Source organism: Sipha flava, unplaced genomic scaffold (genome assembly GCF_003268045.1).
Source record: "Sipha flava isolate LNK unplaced genomic scaffold, YSA_version1 319_pilon_pilon, whole genome shotgun sequence".
NCBI lineage: Eukaryota > Metazoa > Arthropoda > Insecta > Hemiptera > Aphididae > Sipha > Sipha flava.
Genome location: NW_020273001.1, coordinates 73,771 through 98,277, shown reverse-complemented (window position 1 = coordinate 98,277; position 24,507 = coordinate 73,771). Strand labels below are relative to the sequence as shown.

At 31.2% G+C, this 24,507-nt stretch overlaps 1 protein-coding gene across 1 annotated transcript in view; it reads right to left on the bottom strand.

Annotated features, from left to right (window-relative positions):
* Positions 1 to 21,121, bottom strand: part of LOC112686626 — a 75,317-nt gene extending 54,196 nt beyond the window's left edge. Inside the window, exon 1 of the mRNA XM_025559000.1 lies at positions 20,610 to 21,121. The gene's annotated coding sequence lies outside the window, so the exon portion shown is untranslated. The remainder of the gene's footprint in view (positions 1 to 20,609) is intronic.
* Positions 21,122 to 24,507: the final 3,386 nt, after the last annotated feature.

The window sequence follows — 24,507 nt, the reverse complement described above, 5'->3', positions numbered from 1 at the left end:
GAATGTGTCGTTTATTACCTAATTTTTATTATAATTACCTACACAGTTTAACATGTTTAGAAAAATTTGAAAAATCTTATAAAATACTTGCAATTCCTTTTCATGGAAAATTTCCTTTACAATATTTGTGCACTATACTATCGAACCTATATAGCGTAGCTTTAATTCTTAAAATTAAGGCTTGGGACTTTATGAATTTGCATATGTGTTCTGGAAATAGGTGAAATCAGATTCAATACACATTTGTTTTGTAATACAAGGATTTAAAATTTAAATTTTTTTATTACATATTTTTACATATTTTAAGTTATTTTTTGTTCAGGTGCATATTGCACAGATGTATTCGCTTTTATTGCATATTCTGCATATTCTACTTTTTTTTTGTTTAATTAATAAAAAATTAAATATTTGGAAAAAATGTGTAAATTACATAATGTAAACTTTTCATTTTTGACGCGTTATAAAAATGTTTAAAAATCAAATGTAATGGTTCCTATGTTGCTCATACAAAATATATTTTATCCATATGATTTCATTATAATAACACAATAATATCGATAAGCAATGATACGACTCCATACTATACCGTTAGAATGAAGCGACTAACTGGGATAACTAAGAAAAATATTTATATCAAGATGGAAAATGTATTGAAGAAAAATGTTGGTTTTTGTATGCTAAAGAAAATTAAAAGCGTTCTAATGGTGATATTAATGATCAGACATAATATGTTATGTTAAATAAAACCCATCACATCGGTAAATGTAGAAAGATCGCTTTCCTCCTATAAAACTTTACTCATAAATAATAGAAGTTCTTTTAAAGTCGAGAACATCAAAAAACATTTGTTAAAGCAATGTAACGCAAGTAAGCACATAATTAGAATTATAAAAAAAAGGTTATTTTTAAATACATAAAAATATACTTGAATTTGAAAATTAATTGAATTCATTTTAATTGCTAGATTATGTATTGAAGAAGATGCTGGCTGAATATTAAAAAAAATCCAAAAACATCCCATTCAACAGTTTGGCCCTTTTCTTAATATAAGTAGTGTGTATAAGATGTATGTTTTTTTTTAATAAAAATAAATACATATTTAAGCATGTATTACGATACTTTTTTATGAAAATGTGTGAGCATATTTCTATGATTTTATGTACATATTTTCGAGCCTTAATTATTATCAATTGCGTAGGCGCGTTGAACCGCGTATGTCGGTCACTTCACAGTGTAAAGTCTACATAGTACCGGAACGCTTTCGTCGATCGGTCGTATATATTCTATATATCTACACGTGAAGTACGCAGTTATATTGATATTATATACATGCACTCGTTCGTACAGTAACAATAACATCGGTATTATTAGCACCCAAAAAGTCATATGTGTCTCGATACAATGGACTTTCTGATGTGTTCACGCTCTGAATATACCTGCTACCCCACCATCTACAGTGATTTCTATATGTCCGAATAGTTCATCAATACGTTGTAGCAGATGATGACCTTAAGCTATTCGAAGATCGCACTGGACTGCACCGTATACTTGTATATATTTAACATGGATTATGCACCGTTATAATATATATATATATATATAGGAATAGCAAACGAGAAGAAGAGAAGAATGAGAAAGAGAGAGAAGGACGAGGAGGAAACTTGTCCTTCGTCATAGCCCGTACTATTATAAAATAATATTACGGCAGATGGCGATGATAATGTGAAGAATAAGAATGAATACACGGGACTGCGTATGTCTTATGATTGAATCACGAAAAAGATAAATGGTTAACCTGTGTGGCTAAAAAGCTTTCGATTTCTTCATACAGATATATATTATAATGTACGAAAACACGTGCAAGTATGAATTTTTTTTCCTCTTGTTCTATACGCGTTTATCCACGCGTGTTGTGTATCGGTTAACCTAGACAGGAGAATACACGTTGAACGGTTGAAACAATCTTGACCAAATATATATAAATACCGGTTATGATCACTTTGACCTTTTGACTTAACCAGCTACACGTCCGATACAAAACTCTTGAATATAATCTACAGCTACTTTATAATATAGTTACGAACGTTGAGTTTTTATTTCATTTTATCATTAACGGATTATTGCGACACAAGATCGCGCGAGACTATATAATATACATATATATGTTATATTACGCTTGTACATACATTCATATGTGTGGACGAACGTTTCGCGCGATAAAAATTAGATAACCGCAAAATCTTGTCATTAAATTGATTGAAAACAATGATTTTCAATTATCACATTACTTTTTCAATATCTGAACGACCTTATGTTATTATTATTATTATTATTATATACACATTTTGAATGTAATGAATTTCAGTGACATCGCGTAATGCGAATTTCATTAGCATTTTATGATCACGTCTCCGTCTATCCCATGCATACACTTATGTCTTACGCAATACGAAATTAAAAAGTTTTTATTTAACTTCATAATTTCGTCTTCATTTATTCCGTCTCCACTATAAATGTTACGAGTTCATAATGAAAATATTAAAATGACAAATACTGCCAACCACAGTAATTTTAAATATTTTAAAAAAATCAATTTCTATATTATACACGAGTATTTATCAATATGTTAATACATTTGATATCAGTTAAACACTGATACAATTTAGTAAAAAAGTTGTTTCGTAACTTTAAATAAATTATTGAATTCATAGTATATATTTTTGGTGATAATATTTAATTAATATGTCATAAATAAAATAAAAATAAAAAATGATTCGTCAATGCTATATCAAAAAAAAAAAAACTTCCCGTTCTAAAAAATGACTGAGAATCTAAGACATAACCGTATAAAATTACAAAATCCTTAAATCATGTATTAGTTTTGCACATGAATTATGTACACCACCCGGGGTTTGTCTTTTAAAATCTACAAGTATCCAAGACTTGAAACGAATATTTAAAATATGAAATATAGAGTAAAAACAATTTTTTCGTGCAAAAGGATGAAAAACTAAATATTCTAATATCTTAATTCATAAACGTATCGTGTATCTGTGTATCTGTGACAGACGCGTGGGTCTACACGTGTGAATAATGCGTTAGGATTCAAATCTCAGATTTAATTGGAAAATAAATATAATTTTTAGCATTTCTAGAGGCTCGAGTATATGATGAATTTTCTAAAATCATTTATATATTATACAGTGGCTTGCGCACTAATAACATGTGTAATAGTTCTGGTTTTCGTAGACGCAAACAAGTTGTATCGGATAGTGTTTGACTATCCGAACGCGCATACATATAATTAGTAAAATAATAATGATAATAATATAATGACGGATTTTCGTGGATCGTTACTAATTTTTGTAATAACGAAGGAAATAACGTTCTCTCCGTATTAATTACATGCACACAGCAACTACGAGTAGATCATCGCACATCATACGCACTACATCGTAATATTACGCAGACGTATTTGAGCGCCATTAAAAATACTTTATCCTTTAATGCACGACGTATCGTTAAACGTTATATTATTATTACTGCAATGCCCTTGTGTAAAGTTCAATATATACGTGTAGAATTTAATGAACAACTAATATAGTGTAGCTGTGACGTTAACCGTCGAAGCGTCTTCGTTTCTAGGTAAACGCGGATTGACATTACATACATGTGTCTTTTATATATATTTGTATAAATCTACATAAGTATTCTAACTACGTAAGAAGTAGAAACAAGACCTATATTTTACTATCGTGCACTCGAAACACAAGCGTACAATACGATATGAAATTCCAAACATCGTGACGGTCACCGAATATCATATTATTCGGGTAAATTAAGCTTTCGGATACACCGCGTTCGTAAACGAACTGCTACCAGGATTTCCAAGGACCTGCGTCGAAGAATCTTTTCGATGACCGTCTGCTGTTCGGTCGGCCGTGTCCGGACGCGCATCATCGAATACAAACATAAGTCAACAACGCGTAATTCTATATTACCGTCTTCGCCCCGTCACGCCGCTCGCCAGGTCTTTCCGGTAATCCTATACACACGTATGTAATACGTACACTGGCGTGCGTTTGTGTGCGGACACGCGTACGCGGTAGCACGTCGTTCCGTCAGGACATAAGACAGGTACATGCATGTTAAAATATATTAACGAATAGTACGTATAAGATAAATAAGGATTCATGCGTACGTGTAAACGAGGAATGGCGACTGCGGCGTTGCCTGGCCGGGACAAAATATCCCATTGTCGTGATTATTATTATTATTCAATCGCCGTTTATCATCGCCGTCCATCGAATGCTTGCACAGACTACGGGTTAGGTGTATATAATTATTATTGCGGTGTGCTCGCAACTGTACGAGTCGAAATACGGTCGAAATCGGATGTCGCCGGGGTGTCGACGGAAGTTTGGATATTTAATATATAATACATACTAGCTGTACGCGCACGTTACGCTTATTAATATTGAGTACGTTAAATTATATCATGACAACCGTCTCGTCTATAATGTCTATACAACTGAGTACTGACTACGATTTAAATGGCTGCTGCAGCGGTGCACGAGTATTATAATTTAGTGTCTCTCGGTACAACCGTGACCCCGGATCGTTATACTTCCGTATTTATCAAATAACAGTGCACGTTCAATTATAACGACACGCCCACGCCCGAACTATACATATCGCGCAGTACAAACGATTTTATTGTCACCGCGCGCTCAACATAATACTGCGTTTCGGTGCTGAACTCGTCACGACTACAGACATTATATATATATATATATATATATATATATATATATATATATATATATATATATGTGATATTATGTGGAAATCCGTGTCACCCCATCATATTTAACTATGAGTTGCGTATCTTGGTAATAGGGTTGACGAGGAAAAAACAAATTAACTTAAGAACTGACATATACGAGTGAGAAAGAGGGAAACGTTCTCGAATTAAAATGACTATAACTGGCCCAACGGAAATCCTCAACGTTTCTCTGGTATCCGGCTATAATCGATACCGATGACGAACGACTCTTGCTTGAAACCTGCAAGATTCAAATTAGAGTACTACTCAAGGGCATGAATATGAACTCTCTATACGAGAATGGTTCGTAGTAGAAACTAGGGTCACAAGAGAAGGGTTCAAAAAAAAAAAAAATCTGAAACAAGTCAGGTTTCCACTTGGCGTGAGGTTGAAGAACACGTACCCGAGTAACTACATAAACTCTAATTCATTAACATTGTATAATAACATGTACCCACGATTGGATTTTACAGGTTAGTTGTCACAATCATTGCGTTCGACGATGCGCATGCATTGTGTGTTATGACAATAATGACAAAAATAATAATATTTTATATTATATTGAACCAACTTCGTAGTATGGCACTCGTATGTGTGTAATACGCGTATAGGTATTTAACTACACGGACTTGATAGTCGGACGCGGTGGAGAGAGGATAAAGAGAAAAATCAAATCGAACGCATATGACATATGACATATTATCCGTAGTGCACACGTATGCTGCGGTGTCCGTTGACCCGGCTCAAGAATTATTACTATTATTACCATTATTATTGACAAACGGCGCCGCCGTCGTCGCGATCGACAATGGACCGAATACCCTCCTGCAGTACACACAGAAACACGTATACGTGTACTTACGACCTAATCATCATTGCCGCGCGTTCGATACGTACACGTATATATTGTTATTCGCTACCTGTTATATGTCCTCATTCGCACATGCCACAATCACCGCCACCGCCGCCGGTGGTACAGGGAATTATTAATCCGCGGCGGCACCGTTATTGACGCGCGCTCGTCGGCAAAATTAATCGGAAGCCGTTATTAGCTGGCTGTTTATAGCTGTGGTATACGACTGAAGCTGTCGTCGAGTGTCGACGACACGTCAGCCATTACAAAATCGGTCGTTGAGAAATCGGAAAAATGTCGATCCAACTCTATGGATCGATGCGCACGTTGACAAGATTTCGATGTCCTGTCGACGCGTATACCTAGAATTGAACGTGGTATGCAAATAAATACTAGCTTTATCGTCGTATTGTGTATGTGTGTGTGTGTTTACCATGCACGCAATGTCTACGCACCGACATCGAACCGTAACGTATCATTATAATATTATACTCGATTTCCTCCTCGCATACTCGCATACCCCAAGGATACTATATGGCAAAGAAGCCTTTCTTTGCTTATTATATGCCCTGTCTGATAGGTTTGTTTCCCCTACACACATATAATCTCCAATTTCGGCACATTTAGGGTCTTTCAAAAGTGATTCCACTCATAATTTGACTACAAAATATTTAAGTTAACAAAATATAATTGTGCGAAAACATGAAACTCTAACAGTGTTTCCTAACCTGAATAGCAAGAACACACTTCTGGGGTTGCATAAACAGTCATCGTGGAGTTAATTTTTTTTAAATATTTTACATAAACGGGAAAGAAACACGAGAAGGTAATAATGAACGATTTTTAAACATTAAAACAAAAAACTAGCCTTCAAATTAATACATTTATTTTCACCTATGTAAACCAAAAAAATTCAAAAAAAAAACAAACTTTTGAAAATGTACAAGGAAGGCATGGAATATAAATGTTTGAGACACACCGTACAATAGTTATTAATACTAGATGATTTATTTTCTAATTATCAAAAAAAAAATGTATGTTATGACTTTTAAATTCATACGAAACCCTACATAATTATTTACAATAAACTATACGCATATGGTTGATGAAACACCTTTAGAATATTATATGACATATAGCTAAAGTCAATGTATGTCGTACGTTAATACAAAAGACCTTGACTTTCTTCAGGTTTGCTCTCACGCGACTTTGATTTTCAAATTTTTTTTTCGTTTAACTGTATAAAAACCAATTTATAAAGAAGTAATTTCTGTATAAGTACCTATATTATATTACTATAAACCGCCCACTAAAGTAGGTTTTTTTTTCATTTGAATATTCGTGTATAATTCACACACGAAGCGCTGTAATTAAGCTTTTAAAATACACGCGCGCACAAGTGAACGATAAATAATAAAAAACCGATAACCACTGATTTAATATTATTATTAGTATCGGAGGTAGTACCTTTCGAATAATTGTGGATAACTTCACTAACAACACGCTAACAGTTTCTATGAGCGATCAACTATAATATAACGACCCAAATCGTCTCAAATAATATACCTTTGGGTTTTTTTTTTTTTTGATATTAGGACCAAGTACACAAATTACTCAGCAGTGTTAAACATTCAAGAACAGCAGCTAAACAAACATGTTCTCAACCTTCAATTATTTTATATTTACCTACGCGATTATATTCGACGGCTGCCTAAATCATAGTAACGATTAATAACCGTCACGAAAATAAGTGGCGTCCACGGGTTTACGAAGTCCAAAACGAAACGCGTGAAATGTTCACGTCCCCAAACCCCTGATATGTTTAGTAAACCGGCTCATAATTATAGCCTTTACGATTAAAATGTAAATAAAATAAATAAAATACTGTACTCGATAAATATAAATGCCGCGCGGTGGAATTCTAAGAGACGATCGCGTGCAAAATAGGTTCAAAATAATATCCGTTGAGATTTTGTTTCCCCTGGATATTTTGCTTTTAACGCGATAAATAGAACGTAATAAGCTCCGTGTACGTATATTATACACGTGGTGCTCACAGTGCACGCACGCGCACTCATGGAAGTCGAACGGCCCAGATCCGATGCGCGTGCAAGCTGCGCTGCTGCGGGAATGTGTAACCGCGCGCGGTATCCGTACACCTGGTGCGACCGTTCGGTTTCGTTACCGCTGGACGCACGGGTGGTATACGCCTCTATAATACGTATCCGACCGCACGCTATTTCGCACTTGGCTAATCACACACGTCGTTGTCCACAGTTAAAATAATAACGCGCGCGCGGGCAAACGCTGGAAAATAAAAGCGTGAAAGTCAAACCGCGAAACTCGGATTATACATGCACGTATATTATAATAGCTCTGCTGTACTCTTCCGAATCGTTTTTTGTACACATCACGCGGACCGCATGAAATACAGAGTAAGAACGAGAAAAAAATACCGTGCAGCACGCGTACGTCCTGTTGTGACCGCGGTTTAAGCCCGATACGCGACGCGGTCATGACGTCCGCGTATACCAAGGTCGTGTCCTCCAAACGAATAGGTCGGCACGCCAGTGATTTGTTATTTTAATTTTTTATTCTTTTTCGTCGTTCCCCGGGTCGAAATCGTAATTCAACGCTTAAACCGAAACGGACGAATATATGTATTATATCGTCATCCACGTCCGTATTACAGTCATTTCCATCGCGTTCCAGTCCGGCCGTAGATAACACATTACGCGTGTATAACGGTACACTCGAAGCGAATGAAAAACAACCCGAAATAACAATCGACTGATTTCGTGTCAAACGTGTTTGCAATAATAAATCAAACGAAGCACATGCGAGCGCGCGCGTACACGAGTTGAGGGGCCATCGATTTCATCATCAAACTCATGTTCAAATCCGTTCCGTCCACGCGTACCCGTAGTATTATGTCAACATTGTACAGCATCTTTCAAACCCCAATGCCAGCCGAAACCCGTACTTCGTCGATCGTGGGATTCATGTGATCGAAACAAGTGATTTTGAGAGTGCATATTAAATATTAACCACCTACACCTACCTCAAATTTCATCGTCGACTGTAAATTGTTCTTGCTGTTGCGTAAAACGTATTATTTTTTATATTAAACTTCCAAAATAGGTACTACGGATATCTTCTAATTGTATTGGTTTGACTATACTACTCTAACTTAAAATTGTCGCCATCTTCACTACCTTTATCTTGAATTCTAAGCTCGTATTCAACTCCTAAGGTTTTAGATAATTTTATACTACATCAATCAATCTTTTCCAATGACTCTATAGCTATTCATCGTTTCCATTACAATGACACTCTAATTGTACTATTAGGATCTAACCTCCTTGGAATATGAGCTGGTTTACGAACCAGTAGTTTTCATTTAAACTTTCGAAAGACCACCGCACCAGTTCTCCTGTTTTAATGAAGAAAATTTGTCTACGAGTTAGTCCGGTTTCCACAAATATCATACATCAATATATTGCTTCATACCTTCACAGAGTAAACTCTAGATTACTCGTTTTCCCGATCCAAATACTTTGAAAAGAAACATACCATTATGTAGCTGTTGAGGTATTATTATTATGCGGTTGACAACGCGATATTTTTTACTGCACTAACACGTATAAAAACCTAACCTATATAATATTGGACAAACACCGCGTGAAATAGTATTCCGAAACAGATGAAATTGTGTTTACAAAACCGTACGCAGTGTTATACAAATACTATACAAACGGACTGAATACACACTCTCTCACATACATAACATACCAAATTTAATTATATTTTTCTATTATTACTTTTTTTAGTTTCCTCACACCTTCATGACCCAACCGTTTGAAATACATGTTGTAAATACGTCCAATAACGAATGAATTACAAATGAATGACCAGTTATACATCGCTCATTTCTACAGATTCTTGGTTCTTCGTGAATGTTATAATTGTTGTTCGCCAACATTTTCAAAACATTGCCGACGACAACCGCGTTTTTAACGGTCATATCCCATACACGATAATGCTTAAATTTTCGGAGGGTGAGAGGCGGAGCGGGTGGTCTCATTTGATGGGAAATTCGTATAAATTATTCATAACTCGGGCAAGTATATATATATATATATATATACAGCAGTAAACTATAGTGTGATGTTGTATTGAAACAGAAGAATACCTACATGACGTGTATTACGTTACAGCGAATTTTTAAGAATAACAGCTCAGCAGCGCGTAATAATTGTTGGGGTACACACCGAATAAATGTATAATATACGTGTACCATACAACCGTACAGCGTCGATAGAATTTGATCGTATTTCGAAATTTCAACCGGTCACAACTATAACATACGTGATCAGGGCTTATTCTAAAGCGCAGTTGGGCTAATTTTGCGTATTTGGAAAAGGTAGATGCGTACTTGATAATAAACTTTTGCGCAATTGATTTTTAATTCAATGTAGTTTAGTGTTATTTTATACGTTACATTATGATTTATAAACAAAGTAAAAAGGAAATTTATAAAAAATATTAAAAAAAATACTTTGAACACGAATGTAAATTGTTTTATATCTTTTAAATACATTACTAGTATAATATATTACATTTTAAATTACTTCACATAGAAGCTACACATTTTATCATTTTTAACTATACTTTGACGGTATATTTTGAGATCATAGTTCTATTTTAATAGGCTTATTTAAACAAAATGCGTAGTTGATAAAAATCCTTAGAATAATACCTGTACGTAATAATAAAAACACCGTGTGCATATATAGGTGTAGATATACATATACGTGTACGTAAAACAATTGTTCGCTACCTGTAGTGTATCTATGTCCACTGTTGTTTTCACTACAGTCCGGTATAAAGATATTTTCTATTTTAGGAGCCTAGCAATGTCGACAACAACTTATGCCAATATTGCACTTTTTGAATTATTGGCACATGTGGGTATTTTATTATGTCCTAAAACATGGTCAGGTTATAATAAAATAATATCGCTATCGATCCATCAAAATGTGAAACCTACGTATTTTACCATAAAAAAGTCATTCGCCAAATCGAACTCTCCTTACTCTGCTATCAAATTCGTCCCGATAAATCTATATGTGCCATTATTTATACAAATTATAGAAAAAATAAAAAATAAATAAATAAAAAAAATACCACCAAGTCAGTTACAAAACAATAATATCCAACAACGAGAATGATCGATAATAGTATGCTTACGAATAATAGCCGATATTTTATTTAATTTACAGTAACTTTTTGATTTTATTTAATTTTTTTAAAATACTTTTAAATTTGTATTCTGAAACAAAACTTCTTTCGCAAACTTTTTTATCCATAAATATTGAATATTCGACTACAGAGTATACAATTTTATAATTCAATAATAATAAATAAAAATATTATCTGTGATCCAACGGTTATTTTGATGATTTTAAGTGTAAATAATAAAAATCTCGAATTAAACGTTTAATTGATAAATTGATAAAAAATTTAATTCATTGCTCCATACTACTACATTATTTCAAGTATATTTACATAGTAAACTATTACTTTTCTACTTATTAACATTAATACATACATTTAAATAAAATTTTCAGAAAAAAAATGCTATTACTATTAATTGAAATACTAAAAAGACGAAAAATAACAGTAAAATATCGAGTTACGCTATTTAAAATCTTGTATTAATTATAAAATTTAAGAACAATGATGAATTAAAGCTTTCGAATAAAAATTTGAAGTATTTTATTTTAAAATTAAGTTGTTCGAAAGAATTTCGTTTTTATTCAATTTTTCCCCGGGTGGGACCTTCCACATCAATATTTTGATTTTTTATAACATAAAAATATTGGTTCGGTTTTAGTTCTGGCTCAGAATCTCAGATTACTAAGAATATTTCTGTACCGTAATAGTGAATCACTATTTTAATTATTTTAGTTAATTATTTTTAAATCGACTTTATTTTCATACCTATTATATCTAGTTATCTTCAAATCTATAACGCAAGTGTTAATTTTAAACATAAATTAAAAATATAACAAAGAATTCATTTAAACTATAATTTAATATTATTTTTCTTTTTTATCTTGAACGGTCGATAAGTACACGAATAATTTATTACACATCAGTTTCTTATTAAAAATAATATACTATTTTGTTTCATTGAAATTAACAATTAAATTAATTAATTTCTGTTCAAAACATTTGTGGGTTAAGGTCGTATTATTATTTCATGTTCAGGTTGAAAAATCAGGTTAAAACATTGAGTTTGTGAAGTATCTAATTCCACGAGCATTGTTTCTTGGATCAAAAATTATAAAAAGGAAAATTTGATAAATTATGGTTTTAGTAGTACTCTCGATTTAGTTATGCACTAAGAATCTAAGGTGAATCCATTGTTCAATTTTATAACAAGCGTATATTATGGGCGGCCAAAATTATTTGCCAACAAAATCATTTTTATTATTTATTATTATTTTTAAAATTATATCGAAATCGTACTAAAGAAAAGTAAGATTTAGTTTTACTATAATACGCGTACAGATAAATCGTCCTGGCAAGCCCTCCGGTCCAGCGTATTATAATGGATCACACGAATAAAATCGCTTGTGCTCTCCCACGATCACTTTCATATCTGTCCTTTCCGATCTCAGGGTTTTACTTTCTTCTTCTGTAATTTCTACATTTCGGTTCGTGATTAACTATACATTCGACGTCCACGATCCTGCAATTGAGATTGATCGATAAACGATTCATAGGTATATAATATTAAACAGTACTCGTATATCAATATAACGTCTACACTATCTTTCCCGTGTATCGTTTATTATTTTTACTTACCGTTTTCTAACATTTTCTCGGTACTTCCTAATTTTCATTGTGTACGACGACGTGCGTAGAGCATGTAGAAAAAAAACCAAAATAAACCACTTAAGTATCTCGCAATTTTACGAATTATAGTTATTTCGAAAATGTTAAAGTCTAAAACCTGTTATTTCAAAATTAATTTTCAAAACAAGTTTTTCGGTATAACTATATGCGTTGGAAATGTAATGTATATATTATTATTAATTTTCGGTACTAGTTTAAATAAATCGAATTAATTTTCAGTTATTATAATTGATTTACTGTCGTTCTAAACACTGTAATAATTGACATCCAGTGTAGGTGTAACTAAAAACTATCTTGATTTCCTACACATAAACAAATTAATTCTCATTTTAAACATTCCGATTGACAAAAGGGACACAATAAGTGTTTCACCCTTGTAAAAACCGGTACACCACATTATTATTATTATTATTATTATTTAATCCTATCAATACTACAAATTTCAAACAAGCTGTTTAATCGACGATTATAATATGATTACACTTCTACAAAACTTTAATTTTATGTTACAATGAATGGAAATTAGTCATATTATTATTTTTTCTAATGTGTTCCGTTAGTTAAATGATAATATTTTATTTTTATTTTTAATAAATAATTTGATCGTAAATATGATGTGTATATATTGGTATAGTAAATTATTACATTTTCTCACCGTATATTGTATCAGAACGATTCAAGTATTAAAACTAGTGAAATCAAATTCTTATATATATATAATATTATCACCATATGCACTAATTAATAATAGTTAGTAGCTTAAAAAATGCACTTGATTTCATTGTCTTTGAACTTAAACTGGTAAAATTATTGGAATAAATAACATTCTGTTACCAATAATATATATATACTAATTTATTAAATAACCGGAAAAACTAGTAAAATCATACATATTTCTCACAACGATAAATTAGTAATTTTACATACTATTACGTCCATTATTGGTTATCTAACAATTAGAAAATAGTCAATTGAAAGAGTTTTACAATACAACGTACATTTTGCATTTACAAACATTTGTATAGTATTATATAGGGCATATTCTATAACTTAGTTTATGACTGTAAATATTTCCACGAAGAATTATTAACTTGTCATAATATGACAGACTTAAATTTTCTCACATAACAATAATAAACAAGCACATTAGGCACGTACGTATTATATCTTTAACAATCGTATATTATTTTACAGGCCTGTTTCTTATTCTGGCAGTTTTTCAATAAAACTTAGTGACGGACTACATTTATTAATTAATTTTCTTACCTTAGCATTCCGTTTCAAATCTATATATACGCAGGTACACTAAATTGTAATAATATATCTACGTTAAACAAAACGATACGATTCTATGCAGAAGACAACAATATGACCTCATTTCTAATTATTATTATTATCGTGGATATTTTGCGACACGAATCACTAAATATTTGGATTTTAACACACACGAGTCTCTCATTTTCTATACCCGGAAAGAAATCCGTGTATATTTATGTATTCACTCTTGAGGTGCGCAGCAAATAACACTCTTATATAAAGGTCTTATAGGTCATTTATTAATGCATTTAAACTTAGAACTCAAGTCATGTGCAAGTACATATAATACGTGCCGTACGCATACATAGAACGCACGATGCAAAAACGTAACAGACCTTGGAAAGCAAGAACCATACTTGGTAAGTCGATCTATTTATCTCGACTGGATATCAACCACAAATATCTAGTCAAATAATATTATATACCTGATGCTTTTTTCTCTTTTTCAAATACCAATAACCATGATTAATTATTACTATTCCGAACGCTAGACATAGGTCTAGCGTTCGGAATAGTAATGCGCGCATTTACCAAGAGATTTAACTAATCTCAATGTAAAAGTGAAAAAAATGATAATCGTGTACTGATCTTAAATAATAATTTAAACTACACACAGCACAATATATTCATGGAAAGTACGAAAAAAAATATATAAAACCTCTAAGTACCCACTATCGTTTTTTTATTTGTATATATATATATTTTTTTCTCCAAAACGAAACAGTAAAATTATTCCAAGCAGAGAAATCGGGTATGTCAATTGACTAAACCCCGCGATTATATACATTATAAATACACTCACGTCGGCTATAATATTTATTTGCCAAAAACTTATAGAATAGAACCTACTTTCGTTTTAATTTTATAAGTGCTATTGTTTACGAATATCATCTACACTCTGCGTGCTTTTATATTGTGGTGTTAATATTTTGTACGTGTACCATACTCTACAACAATGAAATCAAGAAAAATAATGCGTTTGATTGTTTAACTATTAAACACGTTTCTATAACACAAATACATTTTACTTCGGTTTTATTTGCGTACCTCATCTGCGCTATAAAAATAATAACCAATCGATACAATACAATTATAATGTTAATGCGACCCAAATTTGTATTTGTAAGTATAAATAAAAGCAACAAGTATAACCACTCCAATGCAAACGAATTTCACAACAATCAGTGATGACTTGTATCATTGAAAGTTTGTCCATTAAAGATAAAACTGATTAGACATATTATGTATAGACTTGTCCACCGTTAGTAAATTTATAAAAGAGTATATTTAATTATCAATATTTACGTACATTACAAATTTATTTTTGTAATGGACACATCATATAATAATAACCTTATAATAATTTCTAAAAATGAAAATAACCTACTGAACGCATTACTGTCAACTGACTTTAGATTTCAAGCTCAAGGCCACGAATCACGTTCATATCCATCTGGTTATGAAGATAATTAACGTACCTACAGGATATCTCATCGTGCTTTTTCGTGTAATTTTTTTTCTTATTTATTTTTCGAGTTTATACTAATGTGTGCTTCATTTCACCTGCACACGTATACACCACATATTACGCAAGAAAGAAAAAAACGTATACGACAGCAATAAGCGCTCTTTGAATTACAACTCCGTTCATACACCCATATCTCATTAAATTTTTGATTGTAGTTCAGTCACAACCTTCTGACCCACTCTGAGCAAAACACAAAAGTTTGGACTAATGCAGTTGGCTAATTATATGTTGTACGATCTATACGCACAGGTCATTATGGAAACACTAAGGAAGCGTATGACATTATAGGTACGTGTTTATATCGACTTGAAGTAAAAAAAAAGTTGTTTACAATCGAATAGATATTTTCCTTTTACTTTTATTCATCGAGCAACCAAACATTATTAGGTACTCTTGAGTCCTTTCTTCTTTTCATGCCTAAAATATTTCTCTTCCTGCCATGTAACCGCAGTAATCTCAAAATCACCAAATGGCGTGTAACTTTGTATATTTTCATCATTAATGTGTGAGATTTTTCAAGTATCGGGCTATTCATGGAAAATTACAATTAATTAATAAAATAATTAAAACTAATTACCTCAAAATTCGAAAAATTACAATACCAAAATAAATTCTGCAAAAACGTTTTCGTCACATTTACTGTTTACAATTTTTCCGGTTTGAGATTTTTTTATTATTCAAAAACAGTTATTTTTACATAAGATTACCTCAGAGTTATGAAAATATATCGATACCCGTTTGAGTCCGTATAGTATAATATTATAATATTTTATTATTATAAATAACATATTATCTTTTTTATTTCATTATTCATGGTCGTGATCCGACCAAAGAAGGTAACGCCTACATATTACGGCATCGTGGTAAATACAAACACGAATATTAAATATATCTCCCGGATAGACCAACGGACACTTGGGGACGAAGAGAATGGTTAGAGCTTCTTGCAATAGTGGGCGAACGCGCTAAAAAGAAAAAAACTGGTTCCAGATCGCCTTGTATAAACAACAATTTACTTTGTCTCCCTACGGAATTCCATAAAAATCTTAAATTTTTAAGACACTACATTACGTTTTAAACAAAAGAAATAACAACAGAACCGTTCAAATTCCCAAATAGTTTTATTACTTATACTTCCTTTCTTTGAAGACTATTACATAGAATTGAATTAAATTAAAATATTTATATACTTAATTACATATTATATAGTAGTAAATAAACCTTGTTTATACTATAATTATACTAATTAGTTAATCCATACTCAATCGATTTAAACTAAAAAATATAATTAATCATATAAAACTCGAAATTAAATAACTGTATACATAAAATGATTTTATCTAGTTATTACTCGCCTATTATAAATATTACTCGTAACTTCGAAATTACATATACCTAACCTCATTAGATTTAATATCTATATTCGTTAAAAAAATGTAATATAAATAGTATATATCTATAAATAAAATGTCACGTTTATATATGTATTAAACGCTTTATTATGAATACCTAATATTAAATGATTAATTAAAAAATTTTCGAAAAAAATAAAAACAATGACCACATAAAAATTAGTTTTTCATTGATTAAATGTTTTTTTCCTCAAAATATGTAGGCACTATAATATTATAATTTAATAGCGTATTTTATAACGATTATTATTTATTATTATATCCTATTTTATATTATTTTCTCATAATATTATCTAAATATACCTAACCAATCACGATTCAACATAACTAATACAACATTATATATTGTTGTAAAATTAGTATAATTCTTTAAACTTTTAATAACATGTGAAATTTAACATTTGGATAGTCGACAACTTTGTCTTAACTTATTACAGTATTGATGGACGTTATCGTATTCTCTGGAATTTCATTATGAATGCTGAAATTGATTAATACAACCTGCACGCTGAGCCACTAATGATTTCTGTAAATTTGTGCTATACTTAGGAAAACTTTATCAAAGATAATAACTCCGTGGTTGCTGTAAGTTTACAAAAAATTGTTGGCAATGTGATGCATTGTATTAATTCATCAATTGCCATTTTCTCATTTCCAATGTTCAACCATTGTTTTGAAATCATTGGATGCATCGTTTTGTAGCTGTACACGCATATTGGTCTTCAAGTTCAATTTTTGTACATGTTGCCATAAAACTGATGATTTGAGACATGCATTGACCTTATTAGTGGGTGTTGAAGTGGTATATCTGGTAGAATTTGTCGAAAATCACCAAACTAAATTAGTGCGCCACCGAAAAACTCTTGATTTCCTATTAATTATACTAGTGTACGATCAAATGCTCTTTTGTGCGCCGTAGTACATTCGTCCCATACAATGAGAATACATGTTCGGAGTACTTCACCCATTCTGGAATTTTTAGTGATATTTCATGTCTTTCAGTGATTTCTATGTTCAACGACAAATCTCAGTGCTGAATTCAACCATCAACCAGAAGAGTTGCTGTAATTCCTGATGATATGATTGTCAGTGAAATATCATTTCGTGATCATATGGTTGCAAAGTGAAATGAGAATATTTTTGCCTGTGTCACCTATGACATTATTTTTATTAAAATAGATACACACGTTCACCATTTTCGAGGAGCACACTGAGGTGTGTGACAGTGAGGTTTCTTTCCGTTATTTCAGTTAACAACAACAACAGAATAACAATTACTCGTTCTGGCGTTATCGAGAGCACTGATGCTTCTCTTTCCTTTTTTTCACGATAAAAGGTAATCTATGTTCTTCTCCAAGGTCTAATCTATGTTCGTACCAAATTTCATCGAAATCAAGTAAATAGTTCAAGAATTCATAATGGGCATACAAACAAACGTTCATTTTTATATGTATAGATCAGGGGTCGGCAAGTAATTAATATTGGAGTCCTAAAGATTATAATAATAAATCAATGAGGTCCAGTGAAAATAATCTTTTTCAAGTCTTTATATTTTAAAAATAGTAGTATAAAAATAAAAATAATTATTTGGTTAGTATAATTAATTTATATTAAGATTAAAATATTAGGAGTATGAAAATAAAAGTTGACCGGGTCTAGAGTATCTAGAGTATCCGCAGTCCACCAGTTGCCAACCCATGGTGTAGATAATAATTTATCTATATACATGACGATCATAAAATATCAATTAAATTTTAACATTCACATCAAGTAAAAGATACTAAACCTAATTTTCTATTTCAGCCAAATTTGTTCTACCCATTTTGTACGGTAATTTTATTTTTGTTTTTCTTAGATAATTTTGAAATGGCTATTAAAAATTAATCGGTAAAATATTAGATTGTCGATCAAAAACAATAAATATCCATTATCAATATTTATACGACCAATGAACAAAATATTAAAAATTAAAAAGTTGTACTTAGGTATAAATTATTATATGTATAATAAACTTATTTATAATGCGTATATGAGATATGCATAAAAAATATATCTGGGGACAAAAAATGATAAAAATTAAATGATTATATTATTCTAAATTAGCTCATATTATACAAAAAAAAAAAATGCAATATACTCGTACAAATGTACACTATTGAAACATTATATAAATACATTAAAGCCAAAGGAAAATGAAACAATCACCTCACTTAAAATTCACAGTAAATATACTATGATACAAGATATAGAGTGTAAAATACTATAAATTGTTTTTATTTTTGTAAATAAACTTTTATTAGGCAAACAATTTCATAAATAATGTGTATAGTTACATATTAAAAATTCAATTTTACTTTACCGAACTCTTAAACTACAATTTTTTTTTTTTAATTTCAATTATTTTTATTGATATTTATATATGTAATTAATATATACTATCTTAATTTTTTTTTCTTTTTCTAATGTATAGATACCGGATACTTTAAAGTAATCGATGTACATTTAAAAACAATACAAAATTGAATCGCTCCTCCGTCGATTTATTCTCCTTTTCCCTCTCCTTTCCTTTTTGAGGATATGGCTTTGAAAAATAATAAACGCCTACACCTAACCAACCAGCCGAATAAACAATTTATTCTCGTGGTGTGGGTTGACGACAGGATTTTATTAAAACGGTTAAGGTTCCTATACCCATTAAATATTCAAATGTATTGGCGAAACGTGTATTAATAATAACTCAAGTGCTTTGACTCATCGCAAAATACAAAAACGGTCATTGATGTCAAATGTTAATATTAACCAACGCGTTAAAATTTATTATTTTTGCAATAAAATACATTTTTCTTGTATACCTAGTATATTTATTTAGAATAATTCAATTTATTATAAAAAGTTACACATGATATTATTTTAAACGAGCCAGAACAGTATACGTAGCTCTATGAGAAATCTTAACAGAACACAATCAATAAACAGTAAAATGAGCCCACAAAGTTCTATACGTATTAATATATTTATTTAGATAATTTCATGATATTTTTATCCATACTTTATAACCAACAGGTGCGCGTAGCACGACCTTGAACTCGACGCGACTTGTACCTCCAATGGGTTATAGATGGTAAATTACTTAGGGTAGTTTAGGGGTAAATATTTTAGGGATCGTGGTAGTCACTATCTATATAAATCAAAATACAACCGTAAACAATAATTCGTACGTACATAATACGATCTCATATATGATACGGGTACGCATGTTATTATAATTTCACAGTTTCTTTTTTCTTTTTCACATAATTACCCCTTAGCTTAGAAGCAACACGCCTCTGGCGGAACCCCTTTTTTGTGTTCGGGCACACTGCAGTCATAAATATCACAGCCCAACACATATGTCAAGTGTAAACAGTAGCTTACGGTTCGAGAGCTATTGATAAACCCATACGTATTATACGGCAACGTGAAATGCGTCCGTACACAATGCGTCCTGAAGACCGTATGTACTATAATAATACATTAAACAACCATTACAAATGGGTGGTTACAGTAGTAGTACATATTCCAAGAACAACGAATACGCGCATCGGAATACATACACTATCCGCCGCAACGGTGTACCCGGCACGTTAGAATTGAACATTTAGGCTGGAGGGACAATGTTTTTTGAAAATATTTGGAAAATAAAGACCGACTAAGGATCGCGTTCACTTAACGTACCTCGAACGGGTCGAATGCAACGGATGCGTTCCTTACCTTTATCGATCCGCGACCGTTGTCCGTCGATATGTGATATTTTCGTCCTGGGTAAAGTCAAACTATGTATCCATGTCACATGCACACGCGCGCGCTGGCCAACGCACACCGAGTTTACTTATGGCGCGTTTTAATATTTTTTCGAACGAGCTTTAAATATATCGTAACAAAACTATAATACAGACGCGCGGGCCGTGTGTGTCGTGTTCCGCCGGTGCACTCGCGAGCGAGAGAAAAATAAACGCGGAGCGATTTTTTTTTTTTTTTATTTTTAATTTCCTCGTATGCAGACGCAACGGTACGGGGAAATAAAACTCAGAAAATATACTTGTTCGCAATCCACTTGCACGAATCTTCCGTTTTCGGGAGACCCGTGTAGAACGAAAAAAAATTATTTGACGATTTCGTGTCGCGATACGACGAACGGACGGACGGACAGACACGAATATGTCGGTGATACTGACTGTCGGTAACGGAGAGAGCTCGCGCGCCACTCACCTTACCACTCTTCGTCGTCGTCGTTCGCTCGCTGGTGTGCGTGTGTGTGTGTGTGTGTTCACCTGTCCGGTTTTCTACGCCAATGAACTAGACACGTAATATTCAGCAGATACGCGGTATATACCTAACTTGCAGTAACATCGGTTGCGGCGGCGGAAAGTAATAATAATAAGAAGTAATTATACCGCGACCGGAGTTCAATGGTTCGCAAAGCCATTAATGCTTCACGATCCCAGGATTATACGCGCGTTGTTCGGTTTGTTTGCAAGCGGTTTTTCTTCGGTGTTTTTTTTTTTCTTTTAATTGTAAAACGAATTACCAAACGCACTCAAATCGATTCCAACTCGGAACGCTTCAATTCGCAAAAATCTGCTATAAATATTATAAATATGTTTTATTCTTACAATCGTACTGCGCGATTCGTTGTTTTATTTTTCACGAATCAAAACGGAATAATATAATGCAATAATATCATAAACGTGTCGAATACGCTGTCGTCGAAAATCAAAAGAACCCGACCTCGAAACATTTTGATTTCAGTTCGAAATTATTCTTTGAGAAAATTATTAAATATATTATACTTTAATGATCGACAATTTCGATGCAAGTACCACATTCGTAATAAGTTATCCAATATGGTTGTATCTATTTCAAATCACCTCGGAAATCCTGATTAGCATAAAAAATTTTATGTCAATATTATGTATTCGTAGGAATATAATTTTAATACTTTTCCGTAACACGCATTGGTATATACGAGTAGGTATACAGAAAATTATTATAGGTTAATCATAGTTAATAGTAGCTATAAACGTTATGTGATGAAAAATGTGATTTAAATACTTTTATTTTTCAAATAAAAAAAAAAAAACTATACACTTAACACTACATATTTTTAACGAACTATTGTTTTTATATAACTACTGAAAAATGTTGTAATTTATTCTATGATTCACGCATAATTATTTTAAATTATACATTATATATCGTTTCTGCAGTTTTATAGTCAACGGGTTAAAATAATAATATTTTATAGTTGAAAATAAGTCAATTAATTATTCTGATTATATAAATACATATTTTATACACACAGAGTAGGTAGATCCAATGTTTGCTATATTTTATAACTATTTATCACAATAAGCTAAATTAACTAAACTATGTGGTAAAATAATTGAAATAACTACTATAATTAAATTAATTCAATCAAAATGTGTTCTATAGTTCTAATCAAATTTCATAATAATTTTAATATAAATTGGTTGCAATAATTGTAACCAATCTTGTTATTTTAATGATAAAATTATAAATAGTGTAAACAATTTATGTTGTTTGAAATTAGAAATTTTTTTTTATTAAATTTATTATTCAAGCTTAACCACATATTTGGAATAACTACTTAAAATAATTATGTTCTTATTAAAATGTTTATGTTTTTTTTATTGTTTATTTTTTGAAAAAAACGTATATGATTAATACATCAAGTCGGACGGGGAAAAAATTCAATTTCAATGATACAATAATTTCTCGTTTTTATTTGTAACGAATGGATGATATCTTTTTCATCAGAATTATATTAATATATCTGTTATTATAATTTAATTATTATTAAATTTAGTAATGGTTAATTTTTTTTCACTTATATGCTCTTAATTGTAATTTATTCGGTGATCAAATGTTGGTAATAAAATATATTTGTAAAAAAAATGTATCATAATATTTTAAAATTAATTTGTGTGCAAAACAAATACATTTGAATACCAACATTTGATTACCATCGAATAAATTACAATTAAAAGCTTATAAATATTAAAAAATAAACAACTAATATATTTAATAAAAATTAAATTTTAATAATAGATATATTAATAGAATTCTGACGAATAAGATATCATCATTCGTTACACATAAAAACGGGAAATAATTGTAGCATTTAAGTTTAATTATTTCTTCATTCGACCTGATACAATGAAATATGAATATATAATATCTAATTTTAATATGTTATGCATTTCGAAAGTATTCATATTATCTTTAGGTTAAACATATTTAGCAAATTTAGATTATTCAGACTCGTTAAAAATTAAAACCCACAAACACAGCAGGAGAAATAGTGGTGATATATCTGAATAGGGCTAGTCCAACCTAATTTTAAAATATAATACTAAAACTGGTCTCCAAAATATGAAAACACAAATCTTAATAAACAAATATATATATATATTTAATTTTTTTTTAATGATCAAATAAACATATTTTGTATGTGTTTAAGATATTTATTTTTTTTTTTTTTGCCTTGTTAGAACATTATAGCAAAGCAATTAAATAATAAAATATTTAATTATAATAATTATAACAGTACGCTCACTGTACAATAATATCTCTGACTAATGCGCCATTCAGTTTCCTCTCTAACAGTCCAATAATAATAATATGATCAACTTGTACCAAAAATTACGTACGACGTATTATAATATATTATGCAATACAATGAATTCCGTTGTCTCGCACATCGAACAACAATTGATCGATTTTACTAGACTCAAAAAAATCGCGTTATAAATTCAAAAATAGTTAGTAAAATTCCGTCCCATTGTATAAATTTGCAATATAGTAACTAGAAATATCGAATTCTCCGATCACTTGTACCTTGAAATTCTGCCCATCAAATTGTGACGCGAAAATCTATACAGCTTGTAATTTATAGTATACGTAATTATTACATTGTTGTTGGTTTGTTTAGTCATCGAAAATATAAAGGCATACGTAATTACTGCGTTTTGTTTTTCGTTTGTAATTCCGTATTGTATAACATATTTGTGAAATATTTAGAATCGATTTTTACATAACCGTATGGGAATTTTATAAGTTTTCACGAACAACTGATGAGCATTTAAGGAGTGCAAGATAGGCAACAATGTTTCACTAGTGTTCGATTGCACGGACAATACCTACACAGAGGGTTACAAAAACAAAAGTTTCTTTTTTTCTCCGGACACACTGAGAACATTATGCTCATTGAATCGATGATATTTTTTTATTAATTGGTACGTCATCGAGCATTATAATAAGCATATTGCATTTTCTTTTAGAATGTATACATCATAATGCTACTGATTATACAGCATTGTACGGTGACGTAAGTAACAAAATACAAACTATAAATTATCAGCTATCGTTCATTTGATAGGAATACGCAGTCTGTAAATATATCTCATTTAGAACTTATAACCTTAATTCAATGTGTATCATATTATTTTACACAGTGCACGTATGCATGTATTCAGTTCTGAACGGATAAAAACAATATTAAAAATGTTAAACTAATTAAGAACACATATTATTTAATATTCAAAACGTTTTCGCGTGATATTTTATTAATACAAAATTATGATACTTA